The sequence below is a fragment of the Pleurodeles waltl genome, chromosome 5 (genome assembly GCF_031143425.1).
Source record: "Pleurodeles waltl isolate 20211129_DDA chromosome 5, aPleWal1.hap1.20221129, whole genome shotgun sequence".
NCBI lineage: Eukaryota > Metazoa > Chordata > Amphibia > Caudata > Salamandridae > Pleurodeles > Pleurodeles waltl.
Genome location: NC_090444.1, coordinates 1,523,999,183 through 1,524,013,539, shown reverse-complemented (window position 1 = coordinate 1,524,013,539; position 14,357 = coordinate 1,523,999,183). Strand labels below are relative to the sequence as shown.

Genomic DNA, 14,357 nt, shown 5'->3' with positions numbered 1-14,357 from the left:
GCAAACTAGTGGTGTCTAACAAATAATGTTGTGTAATGTGTTATTTTGTTATTATCAGCTCCCAGGGTAAGATCTAAAGATTCAGGCCCTCATTACAACTTTGGCGGTCTTTTCACAAGACCGCTGAAGTTGCGGGCGCCAGAAGACAGCCATGTTGGTAGTCAGAAGATGAGTTACGTCAGATGTTTATGGGCAGAAATCCGACACTGTCGACCTGGCCGACAGCGGAAGAGAGGTGTTTCCACCGCCAGCATTGCCACACCAACAGGACTCTGCCCACTGTATTCCAGTACGTAATACGGTACAGCAGTTTCCTGAACTGCGGTGCTGGCAGTGGAAAATGCCGACACCCATCCCCTCCCAGATGACTGCCTCGCCGAGACAGGTAGGTGGACCGTATAAAAGGGGGGGTGTTGTGTGCATGTGTGAGGTGTGTGCGTGTATGTGTAGCGGTGTGGGTGTGCATGGGTACGTGTTTCTGTGTGTGTCTGCATGTATGCAGAGGGGGAGGGTGTGTCGGTATGTGAGTGAGTAGGTGTGTGTATTAGGATGCATGCGAGTTGGGGTGCATGTGTTCAAGTCTGCAAGTGAGTGGGGGTGTCTGTGTGGATGTGTGTGGATGAGGGGGGAGGTGTGGATGCTTACAGATGAGGGTGTGTGTGTGTATGTGTGCAGATGAGGGGTGTATGTGTGCAAGCGTGCGTATGCGGGAGTGTGTGTATGTATGCGTGCGTGGAGGGGTGGGGATGTGAATGATTTTGGGGGGGTGCCTATTTGTGAGTGCGAGTGGGAGTGGGGGTGTTTGTATGTATGCGTGCAGTCAGGTGGGGGTGTTTCTATGATTGAGTGCAGTTGGGTGGGGGTGTTTCTACAGATGTGCACAATTGGGTGGCGGTGTTTGTGTGGATGTGTGTGGTTGGGTGGGGGTGTTTGTATGGATGTGTGCAGTTGGGTGGGGGAGGTGTTTGTATGGATACGTGCGATCGGGTGGGGGGGTGGTTGTATGGATGTGTGTGGTTGGATGGGGGGCTGTTTGAAAGTGTGTGGACAGGTGAGGGGTGTCTGCAAGTGTATGGACATGTGGGGGTTTGTGTGCCAGTGATAGGAATGGTGATTCCTGTTGCTAGGTGCATTACCACCAGGGTTTTTTGTCACAGCGTGACCACCACAAAAAGTAAATCGAATTGCTGTCTCCTAACACGGCGGGTGGGCTTAGGTCTGCCGCCGGTCCGGAGGAGCTCACCGCTGGCTGTAGCAGTCCGACCGGACCAGCGGGACTGGCGGCGTTGTGGCAGTTTGGCTTTGGCCAAACTGCACAACTCATAATGTGGCAGCCTTTACCGTCCAGTCCACGGCGGTTAGACCTCCACCGCGAGTTTGGCAGTCTCACGACCGCCAATCTTGTAATAAGGCCCTCAATGTTGGCTTTCCTGTAGTGGTGTGTAAAGGAAATGTAAGAGGTATTTTTGTATTCAAATGGTCATATAGACCTAGTAACAAATATGTGCTACCCGTCCAGATCATAAAGACATGGTCAATAAACCCACCCCAGTAAAAGATATGTTCCATTTGTTCAGGTGGGCATGACCTTTATATATATTTGGCCCCATACCATCCCATGTATAAATTTACATAGGATAGGAAACATTTTGTACCCAGTGCTACTACTTATTACTGTTGATTCTAGTTGCCATTATGAAGAAAAACATTATTATCTAGTGCAAGAGCAGTCACTTCATGCTACATAATAGAGTGCAATGTAGTGTCTCTGAGGGAGAAGAAGTGTTTGATGGCTTCTAGACCAATAATCTTGGGTTACACATGTATAGGGAAAACACATCCAGAGTGACAAATGCAAGATCCTCGCACCGTTGAATATCATTGAGTTTGTTAAGTAGATCTTTTGTATCCTTTAAGAATGATGGGAATTTCTGGACCACTGTCTGAATAAAAGCATTTATATTTTCAGATAAACGTTCTATCGTGGAGCCTATACCAGAAATAAGAGATCTTTGTGGAGGGAAGGGTTTTGGTTTATGTATTATTGGTAGAATATAGACACACGGTGCAGTAGGAGTTGGATTAAACATGTATTTGTATTCCAGGTTTGTGATAAGACCTAGTTCAAACCATTCCAACAATTGTTGTTCTAGGTTTGAAGTTGTGTCTCTTATAGGATTGCAGTCCAGTTTATAGTAGGCTTGGTTGTCTGCCAATATTATATATAACTCCTTAATGTAGTCTGTATGGCCCATTATTACAATGTTGCTCATTTATCCATCTTGATGAGTACAAAGTCTGGATCCTGTATTTTATGACTAGACCGGAGGCTCCTATTATGCGTTTCTTTTCTTGCTTTATTTAATGAGTAGCAGTCAAGAAACCACAAATCCCATAAGGCTTAACATCTGTAGCCAATGGGATTAAAAACATAGTTCAAAACACACCAGAACCAATAGTTATCACGATATGCCATTATGACGTCACTTGACTGCAAGCAGTCCTCTTTTCTTGCTGCTGCAGTCGAGATAAGTCGCATTTTCTTTTACCCACGCTACTTTCATTATTCAATGTTTAAATATTGTTGGTTTTATAAGCATACTGTATTATTGCTTTCATTATGTTAGACGGCAAGTTGCTGCATGTTAATTTGTTACTCCGGCCACTGGTGCACAAGGTTTCTGTTATTTGAGCTGAGCCCGTCAGCTCTGAGATCAGTTTTCGTTTGTTTCATCGCGCGTCGTGTGGGCTTGGGATTCCAGACATTCTTTTATGGCCAACGGCAAGCTGCTGTGTGTTTATTTTTGCTCCGGTCACTCTTTCACAGCGCTCCTGTGATTTCGAGCTGAGCGCTTGAGCTCTGACGTCGGCTTTGTTTATTTTAAACGCGCGTCGCGCGCGCTCGAAATTCCAGGCATTCCTTTGCCTCAGGCAGCAACCGACATTCGGTTTGCTCCTGAGGCAAAGACGTCGCATGCAGAGCGCTTCCGAGAGACTTCTAATTTCTTAGCCAGAGCAACTTTAGTTGCTCTAATTCGACTGGTACCATATTATTAACCCCTTCTATCCCCTGTTTTCTACAAAAAGACCCCGTTTTTCTCCTGGTTCAGTCTCATTAATTTTCAAAATTGAATATACAAATCCATTTCTATTTTAATTAATAATATAACAAATCTTTTGAATTATATAAATATTTTATTGGCATTAGCCATAATGGAACCTGGCGCTTCCTCTCTGGAACAGGGTGTTTCCACTGAACTAGAAGATATGAGACATGAACTCTGTGATTTTATTAGAAGTTCTGTTCATCAGGCAGTATCTTCCTCATTACAAAAATTATCAAAAAATCTGGAGAATAACCTTTCTAATTTAATTTCCAAATCGGCCCAGACTGCGGGGGAATGCAGTAAGCGTCCGCCAACAAAGCCAAGTATGGGGACACTAATGGAAGGTGAGACCATCTCACGTACGCCAGAGCACGCGGTTCCTCACAAGGCTCCTGCCAAGGAGTATAACAATATGGCTTCAAAATCTTCTTTAAAACGAAAATCTAAAGAGCGTAATGTTCACCCTGTTATTTCTTCAGTTATTCAAGATACAGACGAAGATATGCCTGATGTAGATTCAGATTCATATATATCTGACAAAGACGATGATGATTCCTTTTCCATTCCTCCTGCCAAAAAAAATCAAAAATAGCCTCTGCTACCCCTTCTCTTTTCGACTCAGAAGGGTTTCCTATGTTTGATCCCTCTCAAATTCATCATCCCAATTCTACTGAGTGGTTTCCAGCTGACCATGTGGGTCGTTATGTGGCACAAAAACTATTTTCACCCCTAGACAAACAAACTAGATCTAAATTAAAGTCTGAATGCCCTCGTCCCGTGCTTTCTAACAAAGCCACTATTACCCCTACTATTCATGAACAAATGTTGACTTTCTTCACCAAACAAGGCAAGGACCCTCGCAAGGGCGTGGATAAAGCCTGGTCCTCTTGTCAGGACAAACTCTTAGACATTACGGGACCACTTACTAGGATTTTTGATCTTGTCGAATCAGCCAGACTAGACGGTTCCTTCCTGGACCCAGAAGAGTTATCTTTATGGGTTCAACGTTGTTTCTGCCTTTTGGGAAATGCAAATTCTTCCTTTATTCACGAGAGGCGTAAAGGTCTACTTATCAAACTTGATCCCAAACTCGTAAATTTGGCAACCGTTCAACCTCAGCTTCAATCAGATGGACAGCTTTTTGGAGATTCCTTTATAAAGGACCTCGGCAAATATGTTGCTACTTTCACCTCATTAACCAAAGCCCAACAGTCCATGAGAAAAATGTTTCACCATCGGGTTTTTGCCAGGGCCGGTAGAGGTAGGGGTCGCTTTACCGGCCGCGGATTCACCATTCAAGGCTCCAGAGGCTATTACAGTTCCTACCAGCAGGACTTCAGACCTCAGTTCTACCCCCAACGTGGCAGAGGATACCGTGCCAGGTCCGCCAGACATTCCAGAGCCGCCAACCCAACAGGTAAGCCTCCTTGTCGATTCTTTCCCGACAGGGGGTCGTATTTCCCATTTTCTGTCAAATTGGCATGCAATAACAACAGATGCTTGGGTGTTAAACACAGTTCTAGGTTACAAAATAGAACTTTATTCTACTCCGGTGCAAACTTTTTTCCAACCTCCTCCCCAATTTTCCACAGAAATGGTTCATCTAATTTCTCTAGAGGTACACACATTGTTATGGAAACAAGCGATTGCGCCCACTCTTCCCCTTTCTTCGGGTTTTATCAGCCCAATTTTTCTTGTTCAAAAGAAAAACAAAAAGATGCGTCCAGTCATCAACCTAAAACATTTCAACCGGTTTGTAGTATACCGGCATTTCAAAATGGAAACAATTCTCCATCTCAGAGACATTCTCCTCCAGAACGACTGGATGGTCAGATTGGATCTACAGGACGCTTACTTAGTGGTTCCTGTTCATCCAGAATGCAGAAAAATTCTTCAATTCCAGTGGTTGGACAAAATGTATCACTTTACCTCTCTGCCCTTCGGTCTATCGTCAGCCCCATGGTGTTTTACAAAACTCATGAAGCCCGTGGTAGCTTTTCTAAGAGCTCAGGGGATAAGATTATTAATTTATCTAGACGATATCCTCATCCTAAGTCAGTCTTCACAGACTCTCCTACTCCACCTACAAACAACTTGCTCCCTGTTGGAGGACTTGGGTTTTATAATAAACGGGGAAAAATCCCTTCTTTTACCCTCCCAAATCGTAGAATTCCTGGGATTTCAAATCAATTCTCTCTCAGCTACCCTTCTTCTACCATCGTCAAAAATAAAATCCATAAAATCAGAAATTTTGCAAATTCTCCGCAATTCCCTCATTTCCCTTCGAAATCTAGCCCGAGTTGTAGGTCTTCTCTCCTCCTCTATCCAAGCAATCTTTCCGGGTCCCCTTCACTATCGTGCTCTTCAAAGATTAAAGATTCAACACCTGAGAAAGGGGCTTTCGTATTCCGATCTCGTTTCTTTAGACATAGAGTCTCGCACAGAGCTTCAATGGTGGATAGACCATTTAGACGCTTGGAACCGGAAAAGTATCTTTCCATCAGCCCCAGATCGTGTGTAAGAATCCGATGCAAGCCATCAAGGCTGGGGAGCCCGTTGTGGACCCATCTCGACTGGGGGTACATGGTCAAGCAAGGAGTCCAAATTGCACATCAATTGTTTAGAGATGCTTGCAGGCTCCTTTGCAATCAGAAGTCTGGCAAAGCACAAAGTACATTGTGCAATCCTGCTCAGGATGGACAATATATCTGCGGGGTACAAGATCCAAACCTTTGGCAGACCTAGCCAAGAGCTTTTGGGAGTTTTGCCTCTCAAACCATCTTTCGGTACATGCAGAGTATCTTCCCGGAGCTCTCAACACAGTGGCAGATTGGCATTCTCGTCACCTTCGAGATTCCAGCGATTGGAGACTTCATCCTTCCATGTTTCACAACATTCAATCCTTATGGGGCCCGTTCTCCATAGACCTTTTTGCATCCCGACTCAACACACAACTCCCTCAATTTTACAGCTGATGCCCAGATCCCTTAGCCTTAGCATCAGATGCTTTCTTACAAGATTGGTTGCATTCCCTCAACTATGCCTTTCCCCCTTTCATAATGATCAACAGGGTTCTGGCTCAGGCCAGATGTCAACACGCTTCTCTCTCTCTTATCGTCCCATTTTGGCAATCCCAAATTTGGTTCCCCACTCTTTTAGAACTGTCAATAGATTTTCCCTTGTTAATTCCATCCTTTCCGGATCTGCTACTAGACCCTCTTCACCGTTCTCATCCCCTTATTCTGAACAATATCCTAACCTTATCCGCTTGGAAAATCTCAGGGGTCCCCAATCTTCCCCTGTCATTTCGGCAGAAGCTTCCCATTATATCTCAAACTCCTGGGCCCCAGGCACCAAAAAAGCCTACAAGGCAGCCTGGTCTCTATGGGACTGCTGGTTTGTGGGAAGACAAATTAATCCCTTTTCAGCAGATGTAATTTTTGTCGTAAATTTTTTAGCCTCGGAAGCCAGCAAAGGTAAAGCATTTCGCACTATCAATCTTTACAGACCTGCTATATCTTCCAACCATATTCATGTCCATGGGAAACCTGTAGGCGAGCACCCGTTGGTATGTAGATTATTAAAGGGAGTCAAATTTTCCAAACCTCCGTTACCAAAATACAATCATTTGTGGGATGTTAATATTGTTTTGTAATATTTGATTGCACTACCAGATAATTCAAGTTTATCATTAAAGCTTTTATCTGCCAAATTAACAATGTTATCATGTTTAGTTTCTATTAAACGTTTATCAGATGTTAAGGCTTTGGACGTCTCCAACCGTCAATTCACCCCGTCGGGAGTGCTGTTCTCGGTTGTGCGACGTACCAAGACCAATTTGTCGTCAGTCTTTTATCCCTATTTTCCGCTTCAACCAAAATTGTGTGTAGGACAGTGTCTCAAAGTTTACGAACATAGGACCGCAGATTTGAGAACATCCTCCTCCCAACTTCTCATATCTTTCAGGAAACCCCATAACCCTGTTTCTTCTGCTACATTAGCCCGTTGGGTAAGACTGATTATGTCCTTGGCTGGTATTGATGTTTCCAAGTTCGGGGCTCACTCCTCTAGGGGGGCTATGGCTTCCAAAGCTTTCTGGGCGGGATCTCGTTTGGAGGATATTCAAAAATCTGCGGATTGGTCCAATGACAATACTTTTAGAGTATTTTATTGCAAACCGATTGATAATGCTTCTTTGAATGTGATTAATATGCTTTAAACTCGCATAATAGGAGCCTCCGGTCTTGTCATAAAATGTAGATTTTCGTAGTCTATGACGGAAAGTATTAATTTTATTAAAGACACGGAGGCGAGTATTATCCCACCTCTTGTATAACTTTGTTTATCCCTCCCTTTCTTTAGTTCCGGCTTCGACCACTCAGACAACGTCCTAATCGGATCTCGTCAGACCATCCAATCATTTCGTCTCCTTCAGGATTTGGATCATCTCTGTCGGTTTGGCTGGACCATCCTTGCCTCTGAAAGCTCCTGGATTTTTTCTCTGATGTCTTTGCTTTCTTCATGGCTCTGTTTATTCTTTGTTTATTACTCCCCTTGTTCACAGTTAACTGACTTCATTTGCAAGAAAAGAGGGCTGCTTGCAGTCAAGTGACGTCATAATGGCATATCGTGATAACTATTGGTTCTGGTGTGTTTTGAACTATGTTTTTAATCCCATTGGCTACAGATGTAAAGCCTTATGGGATTTGTGGTTTCTTGACTGCTGCTCATTAAATAAAGCAAGAAAAGAAACGCATAATACTCGCCTCCGTGTCTTTAATAAAATTAAGACTTTCCGTCATAGACTAGGAAAATCTACATTATGCTTTATAGGGCTTCCCTCTCTTATGTGAGATTCCTAACATTTAATTTCACTTTAATTGAGCATGTGTCCTCCAACTTGTGGAGAACTTTAGTGACAAGTTTGTTAAGGATATTTGTGGTGTTGTTGACTGGCAGTAGGGGTGTGAAAATAGACTTGGGTCTTAAACCACTTATTTAGGTTCGATGTAATGTCCAATTCCACTAATAGTTCTGTGATAGCTGGTACTGGAGGGTCAGAATACTTGAAGGATAACAACAATTGTAAATCTTGAATGTCTCTAATCGATCTGTTACATCCTCCCAAGTTGAATGGTAAAAGTAATGGCTGTGGTGTTTTGCCCTATAAGTATTTTTTTTCAATGCAATCTTTATTTTATTTTATTTGAAGAGTTTTGTATGGTGCAAACAAGACCCTTACTGGTGACACAGCACTTTCCAGTAATAACAAATGTAGTTGTGATACAAACGAAGAGTGATACACATAAAATGTACATGCAAAAAAAATGGGAATATATATATATATATATATAGAGAGAGAGAGAAAGAGAGAGAGAGAGATGTTTATATATATATACATACATAATCGAGTAGTAGGGGAGAGAGCCAAGATCGCATAATCTTTCATAAAAACTGGCATGGGCGGAGTCCAATGGGCGTCAAGATGGTGTGTAGATGTTGGGAGACGGAGAGACAGCGTATCTTGCGTATCTTGCGTATGAATTTAAATATGTTAAAGTGGATCTGAGTAAAATTGCCATTGATAGTAGGAAGAAAGTCAATACTTTTGTGCATTACATTTATTTCATTCACACTTAATGGGTGTTTTGACAGGTTTATTTTTACTCCCACTTGAAACATGTAAGGAGACATTTGTCATTATAGGAATGCCTATCCCATGTTAAACTTCGGGTACCATGATATTGGTTGTCTAAACATCAATAGCCTGGTGATGGAACCCTTGTTGTGAAGTAGGATTTTGAACTTTGGGAATATGTAGATGCCGTTCGGACACCAATGTATGTTTAAGTTTATGTGTTCTTCAGGGGTGATGCTTATGATTCTTCTGAGGAAGGGTTCCGGGACTAGTTTTGAAAAATGGCATTTGAGAATCTGGCGTGCTGTTGGTCCCTCTATCTTGCCTCCTTCAATAAAGATGTTAGCCATGTCCTTTTCAGTCACTCCTCATAGAATATCTGCCTAATGCAATTAGTATATCCCCAAGGTTACTTTCAAGATACGATACACCAATTTTTTTGCTTGCATACTTCTTCATGATCACTGCCTTTTGACCCTCCAAGCTTGTCAGTGGTTCTGGCCTACTGTGTACAAATGAACAATCAGTTTGATAGGCTGTTCAGAGCCTTCCTGAAAGTCTCTGCCTCTTTGGTTGGTGTTTTGTATGCAAAAGGAATCTAATGCACTCACACTACAATACCTGGCTGGTCCAAGATGATGGAGCCCTTCAGTTATCATATGACACGCAGAAGGTTGTCCGTCCTCTTTTTAAGATGTTAGTTTTGCAGAGTTTGGCAGTTAGTCGTGCATTTTTTCGACCTCACTTTTTATTAGGACTTCGAAAGTGTGACACCTGGCTTCTCAGTTTTGGCAAGACCAGGAGTCTGAGAAATATTTATGTCAGCTCAGAAAAGGTGGTTAGCGCTCTTAATGCAAAAACGTGTTTCCTTCTCTGCTAGGTATTGCTATGGATTATTTGGAACCACGAAACGTCGCGGATAGGTGACTATTAGGCGTATTTTGAAGGCGTGCAGTTGACAAATATTTTAGCGCTTTGGTAACTTTCTCTGTATTTGCTCATTATTGAAAGATCCACATGAAGGAATCTATCTTCTGAGATGGAGATTTCAACCCATTGATCTGACTTACTGGAATGTGTTTGTGTTCCCGTGTCATTACTTTTATTGCTTCACATTTCCTTGTTTTCCTTTTGGTTTTGCCGCCGAACTAGAGCTCGCTAACTTCGATGGTCTTCAATGTTATGGAGTGGTAAGAGGATGAAACATTACTGTGAAATGTCTGGGTTGCTTAAAATCAGTAATACAAAAGCCTGCTTTTTTACTTCAATATTATGGAATGCGATATGGGTCAGTTTACTGGACAAATGGTGTGTGCAATTACAGAACCCGGGAGTTACTTTGGGGGCGCTGAATTTCATACATTGCTTTTAAAATGTTTGCACAATATTCATTCTAGGGTTATACCATGCACATTTCATTAGGAGTGCAACCGGCATTCACACTTGTTGTTGTGCCATTCGATTGATTTAGTAGTAAACAAGAGACACAAACATTGAGCTGTCCCTCAAAAAGTCGGCGTCTGAGTGATGGAAATGAGTATCTGCCTAATTTTCTCCTCTTTCTGGCACTGTAAATATGTAAGAGTGCCTTTGGCTGTGCTCTTCTGCCACATAAAACACGCGGGTGTTTGGAAAAAATGAAATGTAAGACAAATCCTAGGAGCAGATTTATCAAGCCACTGCTTCAGTGTAAAGTCTCTAAAGTCCCACAAACTGAAGCGGCTGATCTAGTACAGCTATTTACTTTCCAGTGAAAAAAACAGGTTTGAGCTGGATAGTTGTCAAAAAGTGACACAGTTAGAACTTTGTTCTACATTGTGTTACTTTGCTTCAACCTTCTACTACAAAGCCTATGCTAGACAAAAAACACACACCTTTGCACTGCGGTGCAGTGCTTGTGTGTGGCACAAGGTAGGCTCAAAGAGCACCAAAGCAGCTGGAAAGAGAAGCAGCTCTATATTTGTCTAGAATGGGCACTGCTCTGTGCTCTCCAGCTCAAACAAAGCAGAAAAACTCTCCGTATTGTCCGGTACCCAGCATGTCATTTAAGACATGTATGGAAAATTCCAATCATAAGCCGCAAACTCGCACCTCAGATCCCAGTTCCAGATGCGATGTGACACAAAAAGAAATATTCAGTATTCTCTAAATATCCTGTACCTTTGTCTCTAGCGGGCCATAAATGTCGCCACGAGCATAGTTATACATTACTCCTAAATATGACCACGCGCGCGCAGGAGACTGTGTGTGTGTTTTATTTGTGTCTGTACTGCACAGACACTGCAAGGTAGCAATTGAAACAAACTCGGGGTTGTATACCCCATTAATAATTTAGCACCTGGTGTTAAATGACAGTTTCATCTAGTAAGAAAACGATAATTTCATTTCTCAGGACAAATTAATACTGGACTGGAAGAAATTAAAATATTTGGAAAATAATCACAATGTGCCATTCTCAATTGCAGTTACAACTCGTATGCCTTCTTTTGAAATGAAACCCACTGCAAAATCTTTTCTTCTGTATTTAACCTCAGTTTCCACTCCCTTGCATTATGAAAACGAAATATTTTTACATCAGATTTTCTCTTGGAATTTTTTATTTCTTTTATTCCTGCATTCATTTTGCGGCTGGCTGTATTCTCGATCACATTTTAGGTTCCCCAAAGCAGTGCTCCGCATTCCTGAAAGGGTTTGAGTGTATTGCTATGGAAGTAGCTGAGGGAGAATGGGAGGGTTCCTGTGCTGTTCTTGTCCTTGCAGTCTAAAGGAAATTGTATGCCTCACACCAGGCTGGGGAATGGAAATGGAATTAGAACATTGGAATGTTGGTAGCTCCATTGGAGACAATGGAGTACTGCGGGCTTTTACTGGCCGGTAAAAGCCCGCAGCGCCAACATTCCAATGTTCGCTTTGTTCACAGCAACAGCTGTGAACAAAGCCTCAAGGAGCCCGAGGGGATTTAAATCCCCTCGGGCTCCGTGAACATTTTTTTTTTTAATAGAACATTCTGCTCTGTGTGGCAGAATGTTCTAATAGCCTTAGAACCCGCCGTAGCGGGCTCTACCGGCTATTAAAGTCCCTCTCCCTTGTTAAATGCCCTCGCCTTCGGCTCGGGCATTTAACGCGGGGAGCGGGCCTTTAATAGCCGGTAGAGCCCGGTACGGCGGGTTCTAAGGCTATAATAGATTTCTACTGCGATAAAATAAAGGTGGATTTTAATTTCAAGTTGCCATTAAAGTACACATTTTGTTCATATAACCTGTTGAATCTCAAACTTGATAAATGTTAGAAATGATGTCCCTAGTTGGCAGTGGGTTGCACCCTGTCCAAGTAGGGACACTCACTCTAGTCAGGGTAAGGAAGCCACACGGCTAAGAAAACAGCTACTCACCGCTTTGCTATCTTGGCTCAAGCAGTCAGACCTATCTCAAAGGCAATGTGTAAAGTATTTGTACTCAAACACACACACACACACACACAGTTAAAACACCACAAAAGTACTCGACACCAGCTTAGAAAAATAGCCAATATTTATCTGAGTAAAACAAGACCAAAATAACAAAAAGCCAACATACACAAGTAAAGATACGCATATCTAACATACTCAAGTAAAGATACACATTTTCAAAGAGTAAATGTTGTATAGTGCTAAGAAACACATTAGCTCCAACAAGGGTTATCAAAACAGCTTGATTGACTCGCTTCCAACAGTCCGGCACCACCCGTAATGCAGCACAGACGGCCACAGGGTCAAGTAGACCCCAGTTACAGTGCCTTGGAAAACAATGAGGAAACAAAGACGTTGCACAAAGTCGGGGAGGTGAGGCGTTGATGGAGCTGGTGCAGCGTTGGTTCCTTACTGCCACTGGGGAGGTGAGGTATCAGTTCCTTACTGCTAGGCAGGGGAGGTGAGTCGTCGGTTCCTTACAGGTGATGTGGCATTGGCAGTGAGGTGTCAGTTCTTTACGACAAGACTGGGTTGATGAATCCAGCAGGTCAATCTGCAAGGTGTCAACTTTGCAGCATTTCAATCACACCAGGGGTCCACAGGTGCTGCAGCGGAGTCCGGTGCCACAGATGTCAGTGACATGGCACTCTGGACTCACACTGTGGTAGGACTTCAGAGGTGCTGCAGCATTGGGCCTGCAGTGTCGGTCACTGTCGTTGCACTCAGCGGAGACCATGTGTCTCGTGCAGGCAGCAGTGCATGGTCAGAGAGCAGCACCGGTTCTAAAGTTGTTCTGGAAGTCAATCCACTAGTTTCTTCATTGTTGCCACAGAACCCACTCCCAAGGGCACAGGAACTGGATTTGACACTACATGGAAAGTTAGGTCTCTCAGCAAGAAAGCCCAGGTGCTGGCAGGTGAAGTCTTTGATGCCCCTGAGACTTCCTAACAGGAGGCAAGCCCAGTTAAAGCCCTTCGAAAAACTTTGGAAACAGAATGTAGAAAGCCACGTTCAGTCCTTTTACTCCCAAGACAGAAGCAGCAAACAGATGACCAGCAAAAGAGAGCAACAGACAGAGTGGCAGTCTCTCCTACAGCATTACACTCTCAGTCCAGAAGCATTATAACTAGGTGGTGTCAGAGGTCCAGTACTTACACCCATTTCTGTCTTTGAAATAAACAAACTTCAAAGAGAAGCCTTTGTAGAGCACAACACTCTGCCTTTCCCTGCCCTGTCCCCAGATGCACTTCAGGGGGCTTGGAGACCGCTTTGTGTAAGACAGGCACAGCACTATTCAGGTGCAAGTGTCAGCTCCACCCACCACTCAGCTAAGGAAGACCTATCAGCCTGGAGATGGGCCAACATAATATGCAGGGCACACTTCAAGTCCCTTTGTGTGACTGTCTAGATTGAATGCACATACAGCCCACCTGTCCCCTTGACCCAAATATTTATTCAGCAGACAGGCAGAAGCTCAGAAAAGATAAGCAAGAAAATGCTCACTGTCTACAAGAGGCATTTTCAAATGTACAATTTAAAAACCAACTTCACAAAAAGATGCATTTTTAAATTATGAGTTTAGTGACCCAAACCTCCATATCTCTATCTGCTACGAAAGGGAAATTACACTTAAACAATATTTCAAGGCAATCCCTATGTTGCCCCATGGAAGAGATAAACATTGCAATAGTTAAAACCATATTTAGCAGTATTTCACTATCAGGACATGAAAAACACACCAGTACATGTCCTGTAATTTTATTGCACTGCACCCTCCCCATTGGGCTGCCTTGGGCCTACTTTAGGGGATGACTCACATGTAGTAAAAGGAAATGTTTTGGCCTGGCAAGGTGGTGCACTTGCCATGGTGAAATGGCAGTTTAAAACTACACACACAGACACTCGGGTGGCAGATATGAGGCATTTTTACAGGGCTACTGATGTGGGTGGCACAAACAATGCTGCATGCCCACTAGTAACATTTGATTTACAGGCCCTGGGCACACATAGTGCACTTTACTAGGGACTTACTAGTAAATCAAATATGCCAATGATGGATAAACCAATCACAATTTATTTATCTGCTCTCAAATGGAATATGCACTTTAAAGTTATTTAAATGCAGCCCCCATGTTAACCTATGAGAGAGATAGGCCTTGCAACA

General features: G+C 43.1%; 1 protein-coding gene across 1 annotated transcript in view; it reads right to left on the bottom strand.

Moving 5' to 3' along the window:
• CSMD1 (CUB and Sushi multiple domains 1) overlaps positions 1-14,357 on the bottom strand; it is a 5,088,256-nt gene that overhangs the window by 3,392,831 nt on the left and 1,681,068 nt on the right. The window lies entirely within an intron of this gene.